The sequence below is a fragment of the Pristiophorus japonicus genome, chromosome 6 (genome assembly GCF_044704955.1).
Source record: "Pristiophorus japonicus isolate sPriJap1 chromosome 6, sPriJap1.hap1, whole genome shotgun sequence".
Classification (NCBI taxonomy): domain Eukaryota; kingdom Metazoa; phylum Chordata; class Chondrichthyes; family Pristiophoridae; genus Pristiophorus; species Pristiophorus japonicus.
In genome coordinates, this window is record NC_091982.1 from 107,141,309 (window position 1) to 107,167,612 (window position 26,304).

Below are 26,304 nucleotides of genomic sequence, written 5' to 3' on the forward strand. Positions count from 1 at the left end.
CACTTCTGAAATCATTGTTGCCTAATGATACAAATATCACAAAATGCAACAATATTGCATCAGTGGAGAGAGAAACAGAGTTCATCAGACACGTTCTGACAAAAGGTCATAGACCTGAAACGTTAACTCTGTTTCTCTCTCCACAGATGCTGCCTGACCTGTGAGTATTTCCAAATTTTCTGTTTTTATTTCAGGTTTCCTGCATCCACAGTATTTTGCTTTTGTAAAATTGCATCAGTAATGTTTCCAGCTGTCTTATATTCTTAGATGAACAAGAATTAAGTGTATCCCAATATCAAAATCACAGACTAAAAGCAGAAGTGCCAACTCCATCCTGATTAAAACCAGACAATCAATACATAATTTCAATAATAGACACATGCCTGAAAGGATGCCATAGAATTTTACAATTCCTGAGGAGACTTGGTTGGTTGACAGAATTAGTTTGAGACCATTTCCGTTACTGTAGATTACCCGAAGTGTGGGCCCCATTTTGAATATTTATCTAGGAACCAACAGCTAGCAACATTGAGGCTGAACCTTCTCTTTATTTACAAGGTGATTCTGACACATCTCGGAGTATGAGACAGACATTTTACACAGCTAAAAGCAGGAGTTTGAAATGAGCTCATGATTCAAAAGGTAACACAATTGCAACAAACATTACTTTACAACAACTTGCATTTATATAACGCCTTTAACATAGTGAAACATCCCAAGGCACTTCACAGGAGTGTTATGAGATAAAAATTTGACACCGAGCCACACAAGGAGGAAAGAGAGGTGGAGAGGTTTAGGCAGAGAGTTCCAGAGCTTGGGGCCCAGGCAACAGAAGGCACGGCTACCAATGGTTGAGCGCTGGAACTCCCTGCCTAAACCTCTTCACCTCCCTTTCCTCCTTCAAGATGATCTTTAAAACATACCTTTTTTTACCAAGCTTTAGGTCGCCTGTGCTAATTTCTACTTATGCAGCTCAGTGTCAAATATTGTGTCCCATAATACTCCTGTGAAGCACCTTGGGACGTTTCACTACATTAAAGGCGCTATATAAATACAAGTTGTTGTTGTCGTCCTGAGGTTGTGAAATGCTCTGCCACTCAGTTTCTGTACCCAGCTTTTATAATTGGTGTTCTAATGTTACTCAGTTGGTCAAGGGCTTTGCACTGGTGCCATGGATATCTGATTTATTGAACAAACAGGAATGGCCACTTGCAGCAGAGTCCAGTCTCAGAACAAAGCAGCAATGCCAGGCATGAGCTGCAGCCAGGAGTCAATGAATGGGGTGGCAGGACTTCTTTACCAGAGCTGCCCTAAGTTCTAAAAATTGTAGGTACTTGTCTACTCTTGGCTTTACCACTGTCTACTGGTGTCTGCCGCTTTATCCTATGTTGAAAAGGTCCAACATAACTGGTTCAGAATCTGTAACATTTCTCTGCTCCCATTTTATTGTCTTGCGAAGATTGTGAAAATATTCCCCAGCTCTTTGCTGATTCCTTGGGTACTGTATATAACATTCAGCCAGCTTGATTGCTGCTTCAGGCCTGCTTTCTAGCACATGAAGCAGAAGGAGGAAGAGAGAAAGAAGGGGTTTGTTGATAAAAAAACTTTTTGGCTAGTAATTTTTCCACAAATGAACCTTTTCCTTTGGTTTGTTTTGAACCATAGTTCTCCCATTTATGACCAGCACTGCTGGATTATCAGACAGTATCTTTCTTGAGACAGTTTCTGATTGGTCTTTGAAGTTAGATTCTGGAAGGCTGTTGTCTAAGCCGGCACTGGCACCTGTACTACTCTGGGTTCTGTAGATTAGCAGCAGACTCCGAGATCCAGCTAAAGTGGGATCTGCAAGATAGCCACTCGTCTATGGAAACCAGATTTAACAGCCGGAGCTTCTCAAACACTGGGCTCCTGAAATGTCTTTTAAGTCGGCAAGTATAAAAAGTCTGGTCACAGAGCTCCATCTACCTCTCAACAACAACTTGCAATTTTATAGCCCCTTTATCCTAGCAAAAACATCCCAAGGTGCTTTACAGTAGCGTTATCAGACAAAATTTGACACCAAGTCACAAGGCTATTAAGGTAGGTGACCACAAGCTTGGTCAAAGAGATAGGTTTTAAGGAGCGACTTAATGGAGGGGAGAGAGGTAGAGAGGCGGTGAGGTTCAGGGCTTCGGCAGATGAAGGCATGGCTGCCAATGGCGGAGTGATAAAAATTGGGGATACGCAAGAGGCCAGAATTGGAGGAGTGCAGAAATTTCGGGAGGGGGCCAGGATGAGTGTTGCAGGGCTGGAGGAAGTTTGAGATACAGAGGGGCGATTTCCTAATTACCAAGGTGCTAAAGTGTTACTATCACAACTGAACTCTGTGTGGTTTAAGTTCCAAAATAATAGGTACTAAAGGGCCAATGACACAAATTGAGAGGCTTCAAATAATTCCTCCATTATGTGCCTTAATGAACAATATTGAGAAACGTGACTAGTTGGTAAATAAGTTAATGGCATATTTAAATACAGTAACCACAATTCAAATCACATTACTTCAATAACAATTATTACTTGTTTTACAATTAAAGGATGCTGACATCACATTAAAAAGGCCCTGGCTCATTCTGATTCAGATTGCATTTCCCAGCTAATACCCATGTCAGGTTCAGCTACTAACCGTGCACTTCACGGTTATGTTATTGAAATCATGTAATTGGTTTGCTTAAAGTCCAAATGAGGTATAAGCAGTATTGCATCCCCCAAACTGTTAACAAGCTGATTAGTCAATGGTTTAATTTTTCTGTCGATTACAATTTGCAAGCAGGGGTATCATACTTAATGAACCAGCACCGTGCCTGTAAACACGTCTCCAGAATTGTGTGCAAATATTCAGCCTCTCTAGCAATTTGTGACCATTAAATGCTACTACCTTAAAGATAAGCACCTGGGTATAATTGTGAACTCAAACTTGAAGTGTTATACCCCAAAGCCGAGTCATATTCCTCTTAAGAATATCAGGGTAGATTTTACACTGTGAAGCTTTGTGCAATGATAGAACATATCGGAAATTCGGGAGAAATTTATGTGCAGAGACTAGAGAAACTGCAAAGGTTAAAAAGGTTAGAGAAGGTTAAGGAGAGATTTAATAAAGGCATTTAAAATTATGAAGGGTTTTGAGAGAGATATACTCTTTTGCCAATTATCTGGTTACTGACTCTCCTGACAGCTTTCTCCTTATACAGTTTCCACTGGCAGGAGGGTCAGTAACCAGAGGACACAGATTTAAGATAATTGGCAAAAGAACCAGGGGGGAAATGAGAAGAATTTTTAAAAATAAAGTCAACGAGTTGTTTTGATCTGGGGTGCACTGCCTGAAAAGATGTTGCAAGAAGATTCAATAGCACCTTTCAAAAGGGAATAGGAGAGCTATGGGGAAAGAGCAGGGGAGTGGGGCTAATTGGATAGCTCTGTCAAAGAGCCGATACAGATATGATGGGCCGAATGGCCTCCTTCTGTGCTGCAAGATTCTATGAATTCCCTCACCAAGCTCTGCGTATGATTACTGGACAGAAGTCAGGGAGGGTGTGCTGACTTCCATATTTGAATTCCACACACACATCCCTGTACGCAGGTACAGCAAATATTCCGGAAGGCAAATGGAATGTTGGCCTTTATTGCAAGGGGGATGGAGTATAAAAGCAGGTAAGTACTGCTGCAATTGTACAGTGTATTGGTGAGACCATACCTGGAGTACTGTGTACAATTTTGGTCTCTGTATTTAAGGAAGGAAATACTTGCATTGGTGGCAGTTCAGAGAAGGTTCATTAGGTTGATTCCCAAGATGAGAGGGTTGACTTATAAAGATAAGTTGAGTAGGTTGGGCCTATGCTCATTTGAGTTTAGAAGAATGAGAGGTGATCTTATTGAAACATACAAGATACAGAGGGGGCTCGACAAGGTAGATGCAGCAAGGATGTTCCCACTCATGGGGGAAATCTAGAACTAGGGGGGATAGTTTAAGAATAAGGGGTCGCCTATTTAGAACGGAGATGAGGAGGATTTTCTTCTCCAAGAGTTGTAAATCTGTGGAATTCTCTGCCCCAGAGAGCTGTGGTAGGTTGGGTCATTGAATATATTTAAAGTGGAGATAGACAGATTTTTGAACGATAAGAGAATCAAGGGTTATGGAGAGTGGACGGGGAAGTGAAACTGAGTCCATGATCAGATCAGCCATGATATTAAATGGTGGAGCAGGCTCGAGGGGCCAAACGGCCTACTCCTGCTCCTATGTCTTATGTACTTGTGCTTGGTCATGTGAAGCTCTATGTTGGCAATACTATTTTGTAAAATCTGACCCATTGTTCCCAATCTTCTTCACCCCACCCTCTTTAAAAAAAAAAATCAATACTAATATTCCTTTTGGATGATATATTCAGACATAGTGTTGTCTCATCTCTTTATTCTTTCCTCCTCCCTCACAAGCCATAATTTAACATCATCAGTAACTGCTGTATCCTGAGATACAATTCAACATAACTTCAAGAAATGTCCACATACAACCCAAAAGATTGAGGCGGAGGAGTTTTGTTCATCCTCTTGACCTACACTGGTCAATCATACTTTCAAGGTTTCGTTTGTAAACCCTTGAACAAACATTACTATCGTACATGTATACAAGCTTGAGGTCTTCTGCACAGTGGGGAAGATTAAACCCGGACAAATAATTCAGGCATCTGGGCTTTAAAAAAAAAACCTGTAGTAAATCGCTCAGGAATATTGGAGTCTCCCCCCAACCCCCAAATCCATTTAAAATGCAAGGAATTTCAATGCAACAAGCTACAAAAGTAACAGATTTTATTCTGGATATGCTTTGGACCTAACCAAGGCAAAGTATCAGAAACGGAGACTAAGCGACAATATGATGCAAGCTAATATCTATTTCATTTACAATTGTGTCGATTCCATATTGTTAAACACATTAAAATACTCGTTTTCCATTCCAAATAGCAGCCCAATCCTAAAATACATGAAACAGGAAACTTTGTACAAATTGAAATTAAACAGCACAGAAACTGAGTGCATCGATTTTTTTGTTTATTTCCATTCATCACAGCTCGTGAGTTCTATTGGTGGCCTTTGATGCCCTGTCACCTCTAAATAGTTTCTTTCTCTTGTTCTGCACAGCTCAGCTTTCATTCCACGCAGTTTATGGATCATTTGAGCCGGACAATGATTGGGCAACAGTTTGCAGCCACACACAGCCTCTCACAGTGGTCGGGAACATGAGACTGACGTGCTGTTTGGGTCAATGGCGGTGTCATTTTCACTGACTCCAATGGGCAAGGGTGGAATGGCAATAGGAGCTCGGGCACATTCCCATGCTCTGACATCAGAGCTCTGAAAGGGGAACCGCTGACAAAATTTGTTGTACTTTGGGAAACGTAAAGGTTCTGCATAAATCAAAAAAGCACTGAAAAGCACCTCGCCCGTTAATTGCCTTCATAGCTCAGTAGTTAAAATGCGGCTGTGAGCTTGAACTCAAGTAATGACTGGCTCTCTTTAAACCGGTCGTGATTCATCAGTTTGAAATTGTCCTGGAAAATACAAAATCGTGCATCCTGGGTCCAGTGACCGGAGAGTCCACTTGTGCTTATTCCGGGAATCAATGGCATTGCTGTCCGATGTTACAGTTGGAGACTGGGACCTGCTTGTCTGCATTTCCCATTGGTTACCAGTGGAGAGGGACAAATAGCGGGCAGCTCTCCCACACAGCTGTCAAAGCAAGATCAGCATTGGAAATAAATTGTTCGACTAATCCTGAGGAATTCTCCCTTAAACAATGCCGCGTTTATTAATATATCCTTCAAAGAATTGTAGAAGAGATGTGACTAATTATAGTTTTAATTACAGCTTAGCAAATTGAATTCGGAATGTATTGACATCCAGCTAGGTCTTCAATTTTCAAATGTCGGCAGCTGAATTCCCTCAAGTACAGGTTAATGTCATTGTGTGTTTGCACATAGTAATCCAGGTGGAGGCAGTTAAACTTCCAACTCATCTTCTGTGAAAGAAGAGAATTCTGGATTATGACACTTTACTAATTACATAGAATGACATTGAATTTACAGCACGGAAACCAGTCCCACGCTCCCGACCCTTGGTGACCTGGTGTGGGGGGGAGCGGGAAGCTCGGAAGGCCTCCTCGTAGGAGTGCTCCTCGGCCTGGCTACGGTGGCCATTAACAGGTCCAGGCAGCAGGCGGTCGAGGGGGTCGTTGAGCCCGATTGCCTGCCTCTCTTCTGTGGCTACGATCGCACCTGGGTGTCCCTAGAGATGGAGCACGCGGTGTCCACCGGTACGCTCACGGCCTTCTGCGACTGATGGGCACCGCAGGGACTGGAGTGCATCATCACCACAGGAAATAGAATTTTAATTTCATTTGTTAAGGTTGCTTTAAAATGTTGTTTTTAATTTACAGTCTTTATTTGTTGTGCCCCTTTATAAAAGGGGGCACATAGTTGACTTTTAATCGGCAATTGCCGGCATTGAAAGTGTCAGCACAGAAACTGGCTTTTCGGCCCAAATGGGTTATGCTCCACATGAGCCACTCAGCGCGATGTGCTTAAGGAACGCATCCACCTGTGGTTTGGCGTCAGTCTGAAATTTGAATTAAACATGAGTTCTGAATCTTAGTTGTGAGATGCATGTTTCTCTAGACCGCTGGGGGCAGGGGATGGGAGGTGGGGGGTTCATTAACGGGCAGTAGAGGATCGGCTACCCATTATACAGCCTGCCTGAACCAGACTGTTCACAACCTTGGTATCATATTTGACCCTGAAATTAGCTTCCGACCACATATCCACAGCATAACTAAGACCGCCTATTTCCACCTCTGTAACATTGCCTGTCTTCACCCCTGCCTCAGCTCACCTGCTGCTGAAGCCCTCATCCATGACTTTGTTACCTCTAGACTTGACTCTTCCAACGCCCTCTTGGCTGGCCTCCCATATTCTACGTAACCTAGAGGCGATCCAACACTCAGCTGCCAGTGTCCTAACTTGCACCAAGTCCTGTTCATCCATCACCCCTGTACTCGCTGACCTACATGGGCTCCCGGTTAAGCAACGCCTCGATTTCAAAATTCTTATCCTTGTTTAGAACTCCCTCCATGGCCTCACCCCTCCCTATCTCTGTAATCTCCTCCAGCCCCACAACCCACCCGAGATATCTGCGCCCCTCTAATTCTCCCCTCGAGCATCCCTGATTATAATTGCTCAATCATTGGTGGCCATACCTTCAGCTGCCTGGACCCTAAGCTCTGGAATTCCTTTCCTAAACCTCTCTGCCTCGCTACCTCTCTTTCATCCTTTAAGATGCACTTTAAAACATACCTCTTTGACCAAGCTTTCCTAATTTCTCCTTATGTGGCTTGGAGTCAAATTCTTGTCTTATAATAATCCTGTGAAGTGCCTTGGGACATTTCACTACATTAAAGGCACTATATAAACACAAGTTGTTGTTGTTGAACTTCCTTTCTATTGACTTTGATGGAAAGAAGGAGCAGGTGGGGTGTATAACGTGTGCTCGATTCACCACTGCCTGCTCTTTGCCTCTGCCCAAGTTGCCCATCACCCCCTGATGTCCAAATTCACGTGTTTTTGCTAGTGATATACATGAAGGCATTAAGGAAATACAATATTGAGTATACTGCTGTAAATAGGTTTCCTTTTGGTCAAAATGTATTTATTTACTGTTATCGTTTTATTGTTGCTAACTACTTCTCCCCTCTCGTAAAGGTATTGGCTCTGTGCTGGGTCAATTGTTCTCTGGTACCCTGCCCAAGTGGCCATCATTCATGTACGAGACTTTGCAGCTAGTGTCGACTGCTATTTGAGCACAGAAGGCCTGGCGCTCTATCCCAATCTCTGCGCATCGAATCTGTATCTTAACTCCATTTACCCACCTTAGCTCCATCCCCCAACCTAACAAACATCTGTTGATCTCTGCCTTGCAAGCTCCAACTGTCCCCCGGCATCCACAGCCTTTTGGGGGAGAGTGTTCCAGACTTCGACTACCCTTTGTGTGAAAAAGACAAAAAAATAGATCCCAACATATTTGTGTGATATTCTTATTTTAACAGGTGCTAAACTGCTGAAAACAAATTGGTTGACACCTCTATTCACATAGCATTAAGCACCTGTATGCTAATAGCACAGTCATTTTCAGGCTTAACATTTACATTACAACAAGAACTACTTGCATTTATATAGCGCCTTTAACATAGTAGAATATCCCAAGGCTGGCTTGTCACATGCCGCCCCATTGGCAATCCAAAGCTCAACACGTGAAGGCAGCTATGTTTTGTTTCTGGCTGCCAGTAGATTGAGTAGCATGAAGCACTCGTTGCCATTACATGCAGACATCAAAGGGGTTTTGCTGTTGAAGGTCTGCATTTGACTTCTCCAGCCATTGGGGGAGCTACGAGGGACATAGTCAAGATTTAAGCATGAGATTGAGAATTTTAAATTTGAAGCAGTGGGGAGAAGAAGCTAATGTAGATCAGCAAAGACAGTGACTTGGTGTAGGATAAGATACAGGTGGAACTCCTGCTCCCATGTCTGTAACCTTCTACAGCTCTACAACTCTCCACTCCTCTGACTTTGGCATCTTTGCAACCCTTTGGTCCAATGTTGCAGTCATGCTTCCTGTCGCCTCGATCCCAAGCTCTGGAATTCCCTCCCGAAACTCCTCCACTCTCCACCGCATTCTTATCCTTTAAGACCCTCCCTGAAACCCATCTCCGACCAACCTTTTGATCATCCGTCCTTATATCTTTTTCTTCTTTGGCACGACGCCCAACTTTTGTTTGATTACACCTCTGTGAAGTGTCTTGGGTCATTTTTCTGGTACAGGTGCTATATAAATGCATGCTGTAGTTTTTATAGTTTGAGGCTAAATCATTATTGGCCCATAGCAAAAACCAGACAAATTAGCAATAAATTATTTAACTCAAAAAGATGCATCAGGGCAGAAAAATTATGTGAATTTTAATAATTTGTGTCAAAAACATCAAATGTAAGAAGTTGGATACCTTATTCTATGTCATCATTGTTTCATATCGATTTAATTACTTCAATGAATAGTGATTCCCGCAGAGATCTGTGCTGGACCACTGCTGTTCACCATATAAATAGATGATTTGGACTCAGGAATTGGAAGTATGGTGTTGAAATTTGCAGATGTTAACACATTGGGGCCTATAGCTAATAATGTGGAGGACTGTACCAAAATATTCCAATACATAAACAGACTGAAGAGCGGTCAGATAAATGGGGAATGACATTCAACACAGTGAAGTGTGAGATGATTCATTTTGGAAGGAGGAATAAGGAGGTCACTTATTCGTTGGAAGATAAAAAAAAATAATGGGATAGAGGAGCAAAGAGATCTGGGAATGCAGATACATAAATCATTATAAGTAACAGTACAAATTGATAAGGCTAAAAAGAGTGCAAAGTACTGGGATTCATTTCTAGAGGAATATAATACAAAAGTAGGGAGGAAAGGTGACATTAATGTAGAACCTTGGTTAGATCATACTTGGAATACTGGCCGGAATTTTACCAGCCCTGCGAGTGCGGGTTTGGAGGCGGGTCCGCTGTCAAAATGGCCCTGATTGACAGCGGGGCGGGATCCTGCTCTGCACCTGTCTCCTTGTCACTTTCTAAAGGGCCGGGTCTGGCTGTAGTTCACAGACCCGACACCAAGCGGCAGGCCAGCCAATTAACGTCATTAAGAGGTACTTTCAAGGTATTTAAAAATAATTTTACCAAGCACTTACAATTTTGCCATGTTTTTCAGCATCTTCCTGTCACTGAGCCTTAATGCCAGGTAAGTGTGTCGAATTCTCAATGCCTCTCCATTGGTTTAACTAGTTGACAGTTGCAGACATGGTATGAAAGCTACCATTTCACAGCTAATTAATTTTCATCTCAGAGGTTGAAGCCTTCACGATTTGGAAGACACTTTTGAGCTTTATGTAATTTGTAAGTGTCTGCAGTGAACTCTCTATCCACTGTCACCTCCTTGGAGCAATTTCTCTCACCATTGACAGATCGCTTCTGTCATCTCAACTTCAGCTGCCATCTATTCCATCAGCATCGGTGCCCTTGAGAAAATCTCACCTTGGTCCTCAGAATCCCACCATGATCAGCCCCAACACCAATATCACTAAACACACCTGCATCACCAACATCAACAGCAACCTTCTCCACAATCACCTGATACTGCACAGGACACAGGGCATCAGTACCCAACCACACTGCTGCCCAGGAGGCCAGGGCAGGCCTCACCATGACCACATTTACTTTACTTGATGCTGTACTAGATTGTGCCAGATTGGTACCACCCCACACCAGCACCATAAAGCATCCCTGCAATGTCCAAGCCATTCCTTTCACACTCATCACCATTGTGGGGGGAAACCGTTATGTCTCATCATTCACTGCAACTCACAAAGCCACTTCCAAAGGTTGACACAAATCTGTCCAAGAACGCAAAGTGTTCAAAGTAAAAGTGTCAATTTTTGACAACACCTTAGCAGAAACTCTAAATGAACATTGGCTAAAAGACCCAAGTGCCTACCCTTTTGTGTTTTTAGTTGGTATGATTGGATAAGGATGATGGTGAGTGTGTGGTGTGGCTTGTGAGATGGTGATGTGATAATGTAGATAGAGAAAGAGGGATGGATGGAGGTGGTGTGAGTTGGTGTGAGTAATGATGTACAGGAGTCATCATCATAGGAAATCCTTCGGAGTTGAGGATGACTTGCTTCTGCACTAAAAATGAATTCTCAGGTGACTGAACAGTCCAATGCGGGACCTACAGTCTCTGTCACAAGTGGGACAGACGGTGGTTGGAGGGACGGGAGGTTGGGGTACCTGGCTTGCCGCGCACTCCTTCCATTGTTGACGCTTGGCTTCAGCTTGCTCTCGGCGAAGAAACTCGAGGTGTTCAGCGGCTGCCTGGATGCTTTTCCTCCACTTTGGGCGGTCTTGGGCCAGGAATTCCCAGGTGTCGGTGGGGATGTTCCTCAAGGAAGCTTTGAGGCTGTCTTTGAAGCTTTTCCTCTGCCCACCTGGGGCTCGCTTGCCGTGTCGGAGCTTCGAGTAGAGTGCTTGTTTTGGGAGTCTCATGTCAGGCATACGGATGATGTGGCCTGTCCAGCGGAGCTGATTGAGAGTGGTCAATGCTTTGATGCTGGGGATGTTGGCTTGAGCGAGACTATCCTGTGCGCCTATCCTGCCAATCGATTTGCAGGATCTTGCGGAGGCAACGTTGGTGGTACTTCTCCAGTGTTTTGAGGTGTCTGCTGTACATAGTCCATGTCTCTGAACTATATCACCATTGTTCTGTAGACCATGAGCTTGGTGCTGGGTATGAGGTCCTGGTCTTCAAACACTCTCTTCCTCAGGCGACCGAAGGCTGCACTGGCGCACTGAAGGTGGCATTGGATCTCGCTGTTGATGTCTGCCCTTGTTGACAGTAGGCTCCCGAGGTATGGAAAATGGTCCATGTTGTCCACGGCCTCGTTGTGGATTTTGATAACCGGGGGGCAGTGCTGTGTGGTGGGGACAGGTTGGTAGAGGACCTTTGTCTCATGGATGTTTAGTGTAAGGCCCATGTTCTCGTACGCCTCGGTGAAGGTGTTGACGATGGCTTGGAGTTCGGCCTCCGAGTGTGCGCAGACGCAAGCGTTGTCTGCATATTGTAGTTCGATGACAGAGGATGGGATGACGTTGGATCTGGCCTGGAGCTGGCGGAGGTTGAACAGATTCCCATTTGTCCTGTAATTTAGCTCCACTCCAGCGGGGAGCTTGCTGAGGGTGAGATGGAGCATTGCAACATGGAAGATTGAGAAGAGCGTTGGTGCGATGACATAGCCTTGCTTGATTTGCAGGAGTAGGGTTAGGAAGGCAGGGTGATGGGGATGTGATGAGAGGCACAGCAGGATGAGGTTGAGTGTGGCTTTGCAGTAACATTCCGTGAACTACTGAGATAATTGAAAGGTTTGCGCCACTGGAGCCTAGTCCTCCTGACGACTTCCCTGTTTGTGTCCTCCTGTGCACTGTGCAATCAGGCTGCGTTGGTGCCCTGCGGTGGTCTCTTCCGTCTATTGGAAGGGACTACATGCAGTGACCCCCTCCATAGGCATCTAGAGGGAGTCATAGGAGAGCCTGGATGCAGCCGTGCACCTCTGTGCAGTGTTTGCAGAACCCCAATGCTGCAGAACACTGACAGCACAACTGTCAAAATCAATGTGGCCATGGTCCCTTTAAGGAAACCAGCTGATGACACGTCATCACAAGCCCCATCAATGGAAGATTCTTCACACACGCGGGCTGGAGATAGGAACGGGATTGCCACCCCGACCCTGAAGCAATGGAGAAAGTGCAGGAAAGATTTACAAGGATGTTATCAGAATTTAAAGGATGCAACTTTGAAGAAAGATTGAAATTGCTGGGGCTGTTTGCCCAGGAAAAGGGAAGACTAACGGGAGACCTGATGGAGGTCTTTAAAATTATGAAGCGGTTCAATAGGGTCCATGTGGAGAAATTGTTTGCACTTATGGGTGAGTCCAGACCAAGGGGGCATGAATATAGCCACTAACAGTTCAAATAAAGAATTTAGAAAAACTTCTTTACACAGAGAGTGGTGAGAATGTGGAACTCGCTGCCATATTGAGTGGTTGAAGCAGGTTATATTGACACAGTTAAGGGGAAGCTTGCTGCATACATGAGGCAGAAGGGAATAGAGGGTTGTGGGCACAGTGTGGAAAGAGATAATTAGAGTGATAGGAGGCTTGTCCGGCGTATAAACCCCAGCACAGACCAGATGGGCTGAATGGCCTGTTTCTCGGCTGTAGATTCTATAAAGGACAAACACTTTAAAGATTTCTACACCTGTTCTCTATCGTTGACTGTGTACTCACCCCTATATTGTGCCAACGAATTAGAAATTGTGTGCTTTTTATTATCATTCCGGATTGTATTACAACTCAAGGAACAGGAGCTAGTTGGCAATCAGATGAAGTTCAAAATAATTTTAATGATAATACAATCCAGAGCTCACATCTTGGACAGTAATATTAGGATCTTCAGTGAAGCAGCTATCCTAAGTAAATACTGTTTGCTTCAGTTCAATCATAATTATAATCGGTGTGATATCATTTGGATAGAAATCTACTCTTTCACACAGCAAAGGTAGTATCTAGGCTGCCGACTGTATGTTGCAAATTAACATCACCCATTTGTATGCTAATGTCATTCATTTTTTTGGAGAAGCCATTCAAACCAATTCAGCTTTTTAAAAAACAGTATAAATGTTATTTCCTCAAATACCATCAGTTAAATCAAGAGAAACAAATATAAAGAATGTAAAAGATTTTTACGTAGCTTTCAAAACTTTACAATTTGTGTGTGTGTGTAACATTTTATCAAAGAAACAAAATGTGCAATTTATTTAGTTAGGTCTGGAAACTAAAGGGAAGTAGTATGTTCTTTTTGCAGCCTGAACTGGGAAGCAATATTATAAACGGATCTTTGTAGAAGTTTCTACAATTCTTGTAAGTAAAAACCACTTCCCACTGCACATTTCATTGAGGTACAGCTGAGATAAAGATCACTGCTAACGTACATTGGCGTCCCCCTGGGGAACACTTGCCATGGTCCAGTTAAGTGCCTGTGGTGACACTTGACCCATGAAATTCAGTGAAAGTAACACAATTTTCTTTTTTGTAAGCTGAGAATTAAGTGGTAAGAATATAAAGTACGGCTGCAGTGAAATCTGACCTGAAATTTGCCATTACCTGAGAGGCAACAGTTTTAGTTATTGAACATGGTAGGTGGGTTGCAAAGAATCACAGATAACATAAAGTCAACACGGTACAAAGGTTACAGAAGCTGCTATAACCTTTTCCAACAACACCTGCGGGTTTTGGGGCAATATCACAATTCTCAAATCAATGGAGTAATTGCACTTAAACATTTTTTTCTCCCAGGAAAATAATATGTACAGCATAGAAAAACAGCTTAATAAACAACAGGATGTCCATGCGTGATAAATTGCAGGCGCCTGTTGAATGAACAGTGGTACGATTTCTGTTGGAATGCCCCGTACAGTTTGCTTTACGCTGCTTGGCCGGATTAATGCATGATTTTCGAATTGTGCAGCAATACTTTTCAGTAGTGTAGGTGGGTGGTGATTCTACTTAATATAAATCAACCACATACAGGCATTAGTTACCAAAGCTCTGTATTCCTTCTCCAACAATGTGAGTCCGTTTCTGATACTTTTGTGATAACCAAGAAAGTGACACTTTTATTCGTTCTCTTATTTCATTGACCACAATTAATGTAATAAAGACATGCTGACCGAGGTTAACTTGAATTGAATAAAAAAAGGCTGCCTCTCCATTGTAGTATCTGCTTGATTGACAAGGCTCACTGTGGTAGGGTTGCCTCTCAGCAGGTTAGTTAATCCCATCTGATCGAGGTTCAAACTGCAACAATGTACCAGTCCCTCCCCTCCAGGATGCTGACCTCTAAACCTAAGAAATCTCCAGGACAAATGGAAGTGTAGCTTCGGAAAGGTTTAGAGCTCTCGCTCCCTCTCCCTCTCTTCTCTCCCTCTCTCATCACATCCTCTCTCTCCCCCTCTCCTCCCTCCCCTTCCTCCTTCCCTCATCTCACACCCTCTCTCATCTCTCCCCCTCTCTCTCCCCCTCTCCTCCCTCCCCTTCCTCCTTCCCTCATCTCTCCCCCTCTCTGACTGTGTGCCATCCTCTCTCTCTTTCCCCTTTCCTCCCTCACTCATTTCACTCTGCTCCCCCTCTCCTCTCCTCCTTCTTTCTTACCCCTTTCCTACCTCTCTCTTTCTCCTCTCCTCCCTCTCCCCCTCTCTCTTTCCCCTCTTCTTCCTCTCTCTTTCCCCTCTCCTCCATCTTTCTTTCCCCTCTCATCTAAGAACATAAGAACTTAAGAAATAGAAACAGGAGGAGGCCTTACGGCCCCTCGAGCCTGCTCCGCCATTCAATACGATCATGGCTGATCTAATCATGAACTCAGCTCCACTTCCCTGCCCGCTCCACATAACCCCTTATCCCCTTATCGTTTAAGAAACTGTCTATATCTGCCTTAAATTTATTCAATGTCCCAGCTTCCACAGCTTTTTGAGGCAGCGAATTCCACAGATTTACAACCCTCTGAGAGAAGAAATTTCTCCTCATCTCTGTTTTAAATGGGCGACCCCTTATTCTAAGATCGTGTCCTCTAGTTCTAGTCTCCCCCATCAGTGGAAACATCCTCTCTGCATCCACCTTGTCAAGTCCCCTCATAATCTTATATGTTTCGATAAGATCACCACTCATTCATCTGAATTTCAATGAGTAGAGGCCCAACCTACTCAACCTTTCCTCATAAGTCAACCCCCTCATCCCTGGAATAAACCTAGTGAACATTCTCTGAACTGCCTTCAAAGCAAGTATATCCTTTTGTAAATATGGAAGCCAAAACTGCATGCAGTATTCCAGGTGTGGCCTCACCAATACTTTATATAGCTGTAGCAAGATTTCCCTGTTTTTATACTCCATCCCCTTTGCAATAAAGGCCAAGATACCATTGGCCTTCCTGATCACTTGCTGTACCTGCATACTATCCTTTTGTGTTTCATGCACAAGTACCCCCAGGTTCCGCTGTACTGCGGCACTTTGCAATCTTTCTCCATTTAAATAATAACTTGCTCTTTGATTTTTTTCTGCCAAAGTGCATGACCTCACACTTTCTAACATTATATTCCATCTGCCAAATTTTTGCCCGCTCATTTATCCTCTCTATGTCCTTTTGCAGATTTTTTGTGTCCTCCTCACACATTGTTTTTCCTCCCACCTTTGTATCATCAGCAATTGGTTACGTTACACCCAGTCCCTTCCAAGTCGTTAATACAGATTGCAAATAGTTGAGGTCCCAGCACTGATCCCTGCGGCACCCCACTAGTTACTGGTTGCCAACCAGAGAATGAACCATTTATCCCAACTCTCTGTTTTCTGTTAGTTAGCCAATCCTCTATCCTTGCTAATATTTTACCCCCAACCCCGTGAACTTTAATCTTGTGCAGTAACTTCTTATGTGGCATCTTGTCAAATGCCTTCTGGAATTCCAAATACACCACATCCACTGGTTCCCTTTTATCCACCCTGTTCGTTACATCCTTGAAGAACTCCAGCAAATTTGTCAAACATGACTCCCCTGCATAAATCCATGCTGACTCGGCCTGACTGAATTTTGTTTTTCCAATGTCCTGCTACTGCTTCTTTAATAATGGACTCCAACATTTTCCCAACCACAGATGTTAGGCTAACTGGTCTATAGTTTCCTGCTTTTTGTCTGCCTCCTTTTTTCAATAAGAGCATTACATTTGCAGTTTTCCAATCTCCCCACTTTCTCTTTCCCCTCTCCTCCCTCTCTCCCCTCTCCTCCCCATCACTTCCCCCTCTTCTCCCTCTCTCTTTCTCCTTCCTCTCTGCTCTACCCCCTCTCCTCCTTCTCTCTCCTCCCTCTCTCTTTCCCCTCCCTTTCCCCTCTCCCTCTCTCTTTCCCCTCTCCCTCTCTCTTTCTCCACTTCTCCTTCCCCTCTCCTCCTTCTCTCTTTCCCCTCTCCTCCCACTTTCTTTCCCCTCTTTTCCTGAGTTTTTCCTCTCCTCCCTCTTTCTCCATCCTTCTCTCCAATTATGTTTTTTTTTGTTGGAATGAAGATATTATGATCTAAACATTATAAGTTATCATTAATTTCAATGCAAATCAAAAACAATTCAAAATCTATACCTAAATCCTAAATATTTATGTTTCCAAGCCCATGCAATCAGTAATAATATTTTATAGAAACTCAGCCTATGAAAATGCAGTAAACTATCAACCTGAAAATCTGCTTTAACCTAAACCTTCTCTCAAGTTACTCCCTAATAAACTTCAGAATTTACAGTCATCCATTTATAACACAAAGTCTATTTAACTCCACACAAAGCTTTCTATTTATTGTATGTAACAATGCACATTTTTCAAATTCTTGTTACCTGTAGTAATCAAAACATTTAAAATACCTTATCCCCATTACAAATGTATAACTTTCAACGTAACATAACGTATAAAATAAATTCAGAAATCTCATCCAGTACAGACCCTGGTCTTGCCATGTGTTACTGATGTGATTCATCCATCCATCTGCAATTCCGGCCTCTGCTATTTTGGCGGAGATGTTAACTCATTTAAAATGAATGTTCATGTCCCAGCCAGGGGCACACTGGGTCCTGACCAGTGGCTTAGAAAATACTTTACCTAGAGATCCTTAGATTCAGCAGAGAGCCCTTCAACCTTGAGCAATTAAAAAAATTGTCAGTTGGAAAATCTACTGGGACATTTCCCAATTTCCCAGTTGATAAGTTTACCCTGATCACGACCGCAATGTTGACTAACTTGTTGAAAATAAAATTGATTTAATATCCGTATCTCTCCACAACCTGGTAAAGGATGATGGGAGAGAATACCAGATATTAGGAGAACATTTACTGAAGACTATAACCCTGCGGGGTTCATTTTATAATTTGTACCAACTGTGGAAGAACAAGTTATGTTGTGACTGGAAATTGCACAAAATGCATTGGTCCCAAAATTCATTGACATACCACCCGCTACACCTGCTTATCGCCCGCTTACCGGCCAAAAATATAAGTTTCATCAAAAAACAGGTATATACCGCCGACATACCGCTCGACAGAAGATTCATCATTGACAGACTGCCGAGTGGCATGTACACCATCCACCATGTAGAACCGCCCGTATACCGCCCAAAAAGTGCAAGTTTGATGACATACCGCCGACATCCATCGGAGCTGCACAGTGTCCTGGAGAAGGTGGTTTTACTCGATCTTAAGTCGGCGGAATTGGGCGATGGTGCTCGGTGCTGCCATTTTGAAATTGGGAACAGTCAGCAAAAGCAGCACCTTGGTATTTCTGAGGTGAACAGTGACTTTACAGTGTGATTTACAGAGGGAAAAGTATTTTTATCAGTACTGAGTACATTATTAAGATAGAAGGCTTTTGAGTTAATATTTTTTTCATTGAAAAATCATTTGAGTTTATCTCAGGATATTTGAGGAGATTCTGGAGATTTAAAAAGAATGCGGCCTGTATTATCTCAGCCTGTATTGCTGACTGCTTGTCCGATGCAGGATCCAGATGGGAGAAGGTTTATTGAGCAGAGTTATCGGGGTAATGGAGGAGGTCGCAGACTGATGATGAGGAGAGGGCCTTACCCACAAAGGATTTTCAGGGAGAAGCGCTCATACTTGGACCTGACCGATCAACAGTGCATTCGAAGGCTGTGCTTCCAAAAAGGTGATCAATGAGATTTGCAGCTCATTAAGGCCCAGCCCAGTATCACCAACATTACTGCACTCTCTGTCGAGGTGAAGGTGACTGCGGCACTTTCCTTTTATGCATGTGGGTCTTTTCAGGCATCAGCTGGGGACATATGCTGCATTTCTCAGCACGCTACTCATTGCTGCATTCGACAGGTAACTGAAGCATTATATACACGCTGGATGGAATTTATAAACTTCCCAATGACCAGGGAAGCACAGAGTGAGAGGGCTTTGGGATTTGCACGCATTGCCGGCTTCCCCAAGGTGCAGGGTGCTGTTGACTGTACCCATATTGCCCTGTGAGCACCATTACAGGAGGTGGAGGGGTACCGAAACCATAAGGGATTCCACTCTCTCAACGTGCAGCTCGCCTGCGACCATACGCAGCGCATTATGGCAGTGAATGCCTACTTTTCAGGGAGTATCCATGATGCGCACATCTTGCGTGAGAGCACTGTGTCTGACCTGTTGAAGTTTGAGCCACAAGGTAAATGCTGGATGCTGGGGGACAAAGGGTACGGCCTCGCCACCTGGCTCTTGACCACCCCCCCCCCCCCCCCTCCCCACTGCGGAACCCTCAGACAGAAGCTGAGCAACGATATAATAAGAGCCATATAGCCACACGTAATATTATCAAAAAGACAATTGGAGTGCTGAAGCAGCACTTTTGATGCTCGGACCACTTGGAAGGCAGGCTGCAATACCACACTGAGCAGGTTGCTCAGTTCACCATGGTGTGCTGCATGTTGCATAATTTAGCAATCATGCGGGGACAGGAATTGCCGCAGGGGACTGTGAGATCACCTGAGGAGAGAGTGCAGGAGACGGAGGAGGAAAATGAGGGGGCGGAGGATGAGGGGGAGCCTCCAGATGAACCCATGGCACCACCCCCCACAACACCACAGCGGAGGGCACGCGGAACGTATGCCACTGCAAAATTGTTACATCGACAGCTCATAAATGAACGCTTTGCTTGAATGTGGAGAGCTGTGTTTTGGCACCCTCATGACTGTTACCCCAAACGTTTGACACTGTACAAGAGTGCTTAAATTCAAATGAAACCTTTATGTAAAAATGTAAAAAATATAGAACAATTGTAAAACTTTGTAAAACTTATAACTATAACTTTGAACAACTGTAACAACTTTGACAACTTGAAATAAACTTTTAAAAATCAAACATCAACTATTTTAAATTAACAATGAACACTTGACTGCAACAAAGCACCCTTTACTGTCCTCGAACTCGACCATGACCATGCACTCCCCCACCCTTCGGATTCACGCCCCCCTTTCTTACTCCCATTCCCTTTCCCACTGCCCCTGATCCCGGACCTCCCATGGTGGTACCAAGCCGGCGTGCAGCAGTACACCCCAAGTGCTGTTGCTGTCGTTGGGGGTGAGACATTGCAGGCGCAATGAATGGGGCCTCAAGGAGAAACTCGTGATCCGAAAGGCACGGCTTCAGGGCTGGCAACCCCCCACTCTCAGGTGCTGTCGTCCCGACTACTATGGCACGGGAGGATTCCGTGCCATATCCCGATCCCGTCGATTGCCGCATAGCATCGACGGAGTCGGCGGTTTGTTCCATCGCGGTGATCAGATGCAACATATCCTCCGACTGTCGTTCTGATAGCGGCGCGATGTTTCCGGCTATGGCCTTGAACAGCTCTCGACCTATGTCAACGCTGGCCTGTGACAGACGCACCATGCCCTGGTATGCGCCTATCTGTCTTGCAGCAACAGACCTTTTCTGCACCAACCTCCGTCGCTGCAGCAAAGGCGCTGCAACACTGGGGGTGCATTGCTGCACACCGCTTGGTCCCACAGAATCAGAGGAGGCACGGGGGAATCCCCTGAATATAGAGTCGGTGGTGGAGGATGTTCCAGCTGGTCCACATGGATCTGTTATATCCTTCTCTGTCTCCACCCCTACCTCCACTGGCTCCAGGATGAGCTGCTCATCCTCTTCCTCTTCATCATCTCTGGCAGGGGTGAAGTCGGGAGAGGGCTGGGTGACGCCAGAGCTGGAGGCAGTGGGTCTGTCGTCTGGTCTCTCTGTGGAGGTCTGGTCTGAATCCTCAGAGTCTGGGAGTATAAAACAACATTTAAAAGTGCTTGGCACCTGGAGAGGGGTCAGGGTTACATGAGTTCATGAATACAGTGACGTAGCGCAGTCTTAGTTAAACCTCCACCACTGCTGCATTAATGCATTACATATCGCAGGCAGACACTACATATATATATACATATACATATGCATTGTGTTACATGCCCCCAACATTACAGTACATCACATGAGCCCAACATTACAGTGTAATAAGTTTAAATTGCATTACATGAGGCTAACATTACAGTTACAGTTACATTACATGACATTACAGGACTGCAACACAGACCGGGGATTGTATTGAACTGACCATCCTGTGTGGGTGGGTCAGCTCTAACACCAGTGGTGGCATGGTTGCTATCCCCGACCAGCGACAGGGCATGGATCTCAATCTCCATCAAGGGTTCTTGCATTGTGGGTCCTCCCCTTGTACGCAGTTGATCTGCTGCTATTGCAGATGTCTTCTGTAGAAAGTAGAATAAATGAAAGTAAAAATCTTCAATCCATTTAACATTGCACACACACAGGTTCACACACACACACACACACACACACACACATCAAAACACTGGGTTAATCCTCTTGTCATTGCCTGAAAGCACAAATACATGACTGTAACCTTGGGATAAATAACATCACTCGTGTGACACTGAAGCTACATTTACATGGTACATGGCACATGGGGGGGGGGGGGGGTGGTGCATAAATAAAATCATTACTTACTCTTGCTGCCGTCACCAGGTCGTTCCACCTCTTCTGACACCTTTCTCCAGTGCATACTTGTGGAGGAGACAGCCTCCCCAATCTCATCCCATATTTTATTGTACTCCTTTGGGGTGGGCTTTCCACATCCACCCTCTGTTAAGTCGGGGTATCTCTCCGTGATATTTGCCCTCAACCTCCCCTCCTTCTCGATGTTCCTGCGCTTCAACTTATTTTTCAGCATTTCCATTATAGTTATATTTATTATATGATTTTTATTTATAAAATGTGTATTATTGTTGATATTGTATAATTATTAATATTATTGACTCTGGCATCTCTGATGAAAACAACCGATCCTCGAATATTTCTCACTCTCTCTCCCGCGACTTCAACTCTCTGCGCATGCGCAGGTGACCCCTGACCCTCGAAATCGTGGGGAAAAAGCATCTGTGGAAAAAAAAAGCAAAAAAAAAATTGTGCATGCGCAGTGCAGTGCTGCACCGTCCATCGACAAGAAAGTCGATCTTGATTGACTATAATGCTGCATACCGCCCGCCGCACACCGCTCGCATATTGCTCGCATACTGCTGAAAAAACATTCGCCAAACTAGCGGTCTTCTGTATCGGCGGTATTCTGGCGGTTTTAAACAACACACCGCCGGAATACCGCCGAAAAATGGGCGGACCTTACATCCTGATGAATTTAGGGCCCATTGAGTATCTGTAAAGGTTGCGATGAAGTTAGTTATTCGAAGTATTCGTTTGAAATAGAATTTTAATATAATTTATTACAATATTTATGTTAGAGAAAGTGAAACACCCACAAGCCCCAGATTCTTTCTTACACTGTTCCGTCTGGCATGTCACAACGTCTGAAATATGGAACAACATAAATCAACATACAGGTTGCTACTGACACTGGGCTGTTCCACTACATTTTCTTAACTGACATATGGGCTTCATTGAACGTTTTAGGCATATATGTCTTGACATATATCTGCAATCTTATGCTTTGAAATGTTGAAAAATTGAGTCCATGTTCCACAAAATGTCTTCTTAGAAGTGAATCCTGTGTATAACAAATCGATTTAATTCTGCTCTCTCAGGTGGACGTAAAAGATCCCATGTCACTATTTCAAAGGAGAGCAGGGGAGTTTTCTCCGGTGTCCTGGCCAATATTTATCACTCAAACAACATCATCTAAACAGATGATCTGGTCATTATCACGTTGTTGTTTGTGGAACCTTGCTGTGTGCAAATTGTCTGCCCCGTTTTCCACATTACAACAGTGACTAATTGTAATGTCTGCAGCTCCACACTGTGGACTCCTGTGGCACTGCAGCCAGTGCTGTTTATAATAAAGGGACCAGGTCACCTGACTGGTGACTTCTGGAAGATTCTGCCATCTTAAGGCTGTGTGTGTCGGCTGTGAGCTCTCTGAAGATATCACAATGGCGGCAAAGATGGGATTAATCAGATGAAACAAAGCTGCAATTTTTGTTGGTGGAGGATTCAGCCAGCCGACAGAGTAACTTTGAGAGCTTCTCTGTTTTGATTAACAGCTACAAATCTGAGAAAATTACAAGCACACTTGTTTGAACTGCCAGAGTCCAGATGGCCGTGCCTATGGAGGTAATAGGGTGTTTGGGGGAATTTCAGCATGACCGGGAAAGTTTCAGAGCATATGTGCAGCGGTTAGAAATGTTTTTCACTGCAAATAATATCATCGAAGTCCCCGATGATGAAAACCATAAGCGGACGGTGTTGGAAAAACAAAGGGCTATTTTCTTAACTGAAGCAGGGCCTGAGGTATATGAAACCTTGAAAAATTTGCTTGTGCCTGACAAGCCAAAGGACACAACTCTTAAGCAGATTCTAACTAAGTTAAAACAGCACTACAGCCCCGTGCCCTTGGAAATTGCTGAAAGTTATTGGTTCGGAATATGAGATCAGTTAACCAAAGAAAATATCAGTGAGTACATTGTAGCATTAAAAAAGCTATCTATTCACTGTAATTTTGGAAACTTTCAGGACCAAGCATTGAATGACCACTTTGTTTGTGGGATAAAAAATGATGCGATCAGAAGAAAGTTATTGACAACACCTAACTTGACTTTTGATTTAGCTTGTCAGACAGCTATGTCACTGAACATGGCCGACCAATATTGCTGAGAATTTCATACTATTTTCAGTTGTCAGACAACCGAGGTGAATCGCCTACAGGTTAAAAGTAAAAGGTGGTTGGGCCCCAAAGTCTCAGAAACTGGCCATGGTAACAGAGCATTGAAGTCCTGCTATCAGTGCCTGGGACAACACATTGCTCAAAGTTGTCCATATGTGAAGGCAGAGTGTTTCTTCTGCAGGAAAACTGGGCATCTTGTGAAGGCATGCCGACTGAAGGGTAAACCGGCTTTCAAAGCTATGAGTAAAAATTCCCAGAGACTACATAGCATGGAAGAAAAACAACAGGACGAGGAGATGTTAGAGCTAAACATCATCAGAAGCATGAGCGTAACTAACAGCGATTCGAAAAGTATCATAATCCACATAGATGTTGCAGGAATTAAGATACCCATGGAAATCAACACTCGTGCATCCATGAGTGTAGTACCGGAGTCACTATACCGCTACAAATTGCGTGATTTCCCATTGGAGAAATCCAAGATAGGGCTGTGAGGCTACTAGGGAGAGAACATTCCTGTGGTAGGTCATATCACCGTACCGGTGAAATACAAGGATCGATTTCTGAGCTTGCCTCTAATTGTAGTGGCAGGAGACAAGCCTGCCTTATTTGGAAGAAATTGGTTGGGATCACTGAAGCTGGATTGGAGTGAGATTTTTCATGCTGAAATGAGATTTGCATCAAAGGATGATGTCAGCGAGAATTATCCAAAGTGTTCTGTGAAACAGGCAGTCCGATCCAAGGCTTCAAGGCGAGTGTCAGGGTACAGAAGGACGCTAGATCAGTTTACTGCAAGCCACGTTCCATACCATATGCACTCAAGGAGAAATTTGAGCAAGAACTCAAAAGACTAGAGACTGACAGCATTATTTCCAAGATTGATCCATGTATTTGGGCTACACCCATTGTTGTTGTACCTAAGTCCGATGGTAAGGTAAGATTGTGTGGTGATTATAAAGTAACCGTAAACCAGGTTCTAGAGGGTAATGTCCCCAATACATTGCCAAATGCAGAAGATGTGTTCACAACACTGACAGGTGGTCAGATATTCTCAAAGTTGGATCTTATGAATGCTTTCTTACAGCTTGAATTAGATGAGGAGTCCAAGTCATGCTTGACTATAAATACTCATCCAGGCCTACATCAATTTAATAGGCTATCATTTGGAGTGTCTTCCGCCCCTGCCATATTCCAAGGGGTGATGAACAGATTTTGCAAGGTATTGAAGGGGTAGTATATTTGGATGACATACTAATTTCAGCATCAAATAGGCAAATTCATAATAACATATTGAATGAAGTCCTCAAGCGTCTGAGAAGCATGGAGTACGAGTGACTGCTTGGCAGTGTGAGTTATTTCAAAACTCGGAGTACTTAGGATACAGAGTTGACAAATAATGTTTACATCCAACCAGGGGAAAGATGGATGCAGTCAGAAGTGCACCCACTCCAAAGAATGTCACTGAACTTCGATCATTTTTGGGTTTTTTGAACTATTATGGGAAATTCCTACCAAATTTGGCTACAGTATTACATCCACTGAATGAACTATTGAAAAAACAGGTCCATTGGAAATGGTCAGAAGAATGCGATACAGCATTCAAGGTGTGTAAAAGCAAATTGGTAGAGAGCGTTGTTATATATGTGGACTTGTATTTACTCTTTACAGCCACCAGAGGGCTCATCCCCTGGAGTCCCAAAGGATCCCATAATCCCTTGGGAGCACAGGTATTTAAGGAGGCTTCACAGGTTGGAGAGGCACTTTGGAGACCTGCAATAAAAGACTAAGGTCACACTTTACTTTGAGCTCACAGTGTTCAGTCTGATTCTTTCTCCACACACAACAACTGGCAACGACATACAGATAGCGAACCCAAAGATGCAGAGAACAGTGGGCATCCTGGAGAAATTCTCGGAGGGAGATGATTGGGAAACTTTTGTGGAGCAACTCAACCAACACTTCGTAGCCAACGAGCTAGATGGGGAAGAGAGCACTGCCAAACGAAGGGCGATCCTCCTCACTGTCTGTGGGGCACCAACGTAAGGCCTCATGAAGAATCTGTTCTCTCCTGCGAAACCCACGGAGAAATCATATGACGATTTGTGCACACTGGTCCGAGAGCATTTGAACCCAAAGGAAAGTGTTCTGATGGCAAGGTACCGGTTCTACACCTACAAAAGGTCTGAAGGCCAGGAAGTGTAGAGTTATGTCACCGAGCTAAGACGCCTTGCAGGACATTGCGAATTTGAAGGACATTTGGAGCACATGCTCAGAGACTTTTTCATACTTGGCATCAGCCACGAAACCATACTTCACAAACCTTTGACTTTAGAGACCCCAACCTTGAGTAAGGCCAGAGCGATAGCCCAGGTGTTCATTGCCACCAGTGACAATACGAAGCAAATCTCAGAGCACACAAGTGCTGCTACAAGTACTGTGAACAAAGTGATGTTGTTTTTGAATCATAACGTACAGGGCAGGTCACACATACCTGCAGCTGCACATCCACAGATGACTCAGAGTCCACCATCAAAGGTGATGAATGCTGGCCATTAACACTTTGTTGGTGCTGCGGGGATGATCATCGTTTCCATTCATGCTGATTCAAAGAGTACGTTTGCAACGGCTGTGGAACAATGGGACACCTCCAATGAATGTGCAGGAAAGCTGCAAAGCCTGCTAAACCTGCAAACCACTATGTTGCAGAGGAGGACAGATCCATGGAGGATCACGACCAACCAGAGCCTCAGACCGAGGAGGCAGAGGTACATGGGGTGCACACGTTCACCACGAATTGTCCCCCGATAATGCTGAATGTTGAACTAAATGGACTCCTGGTGTCAATGGA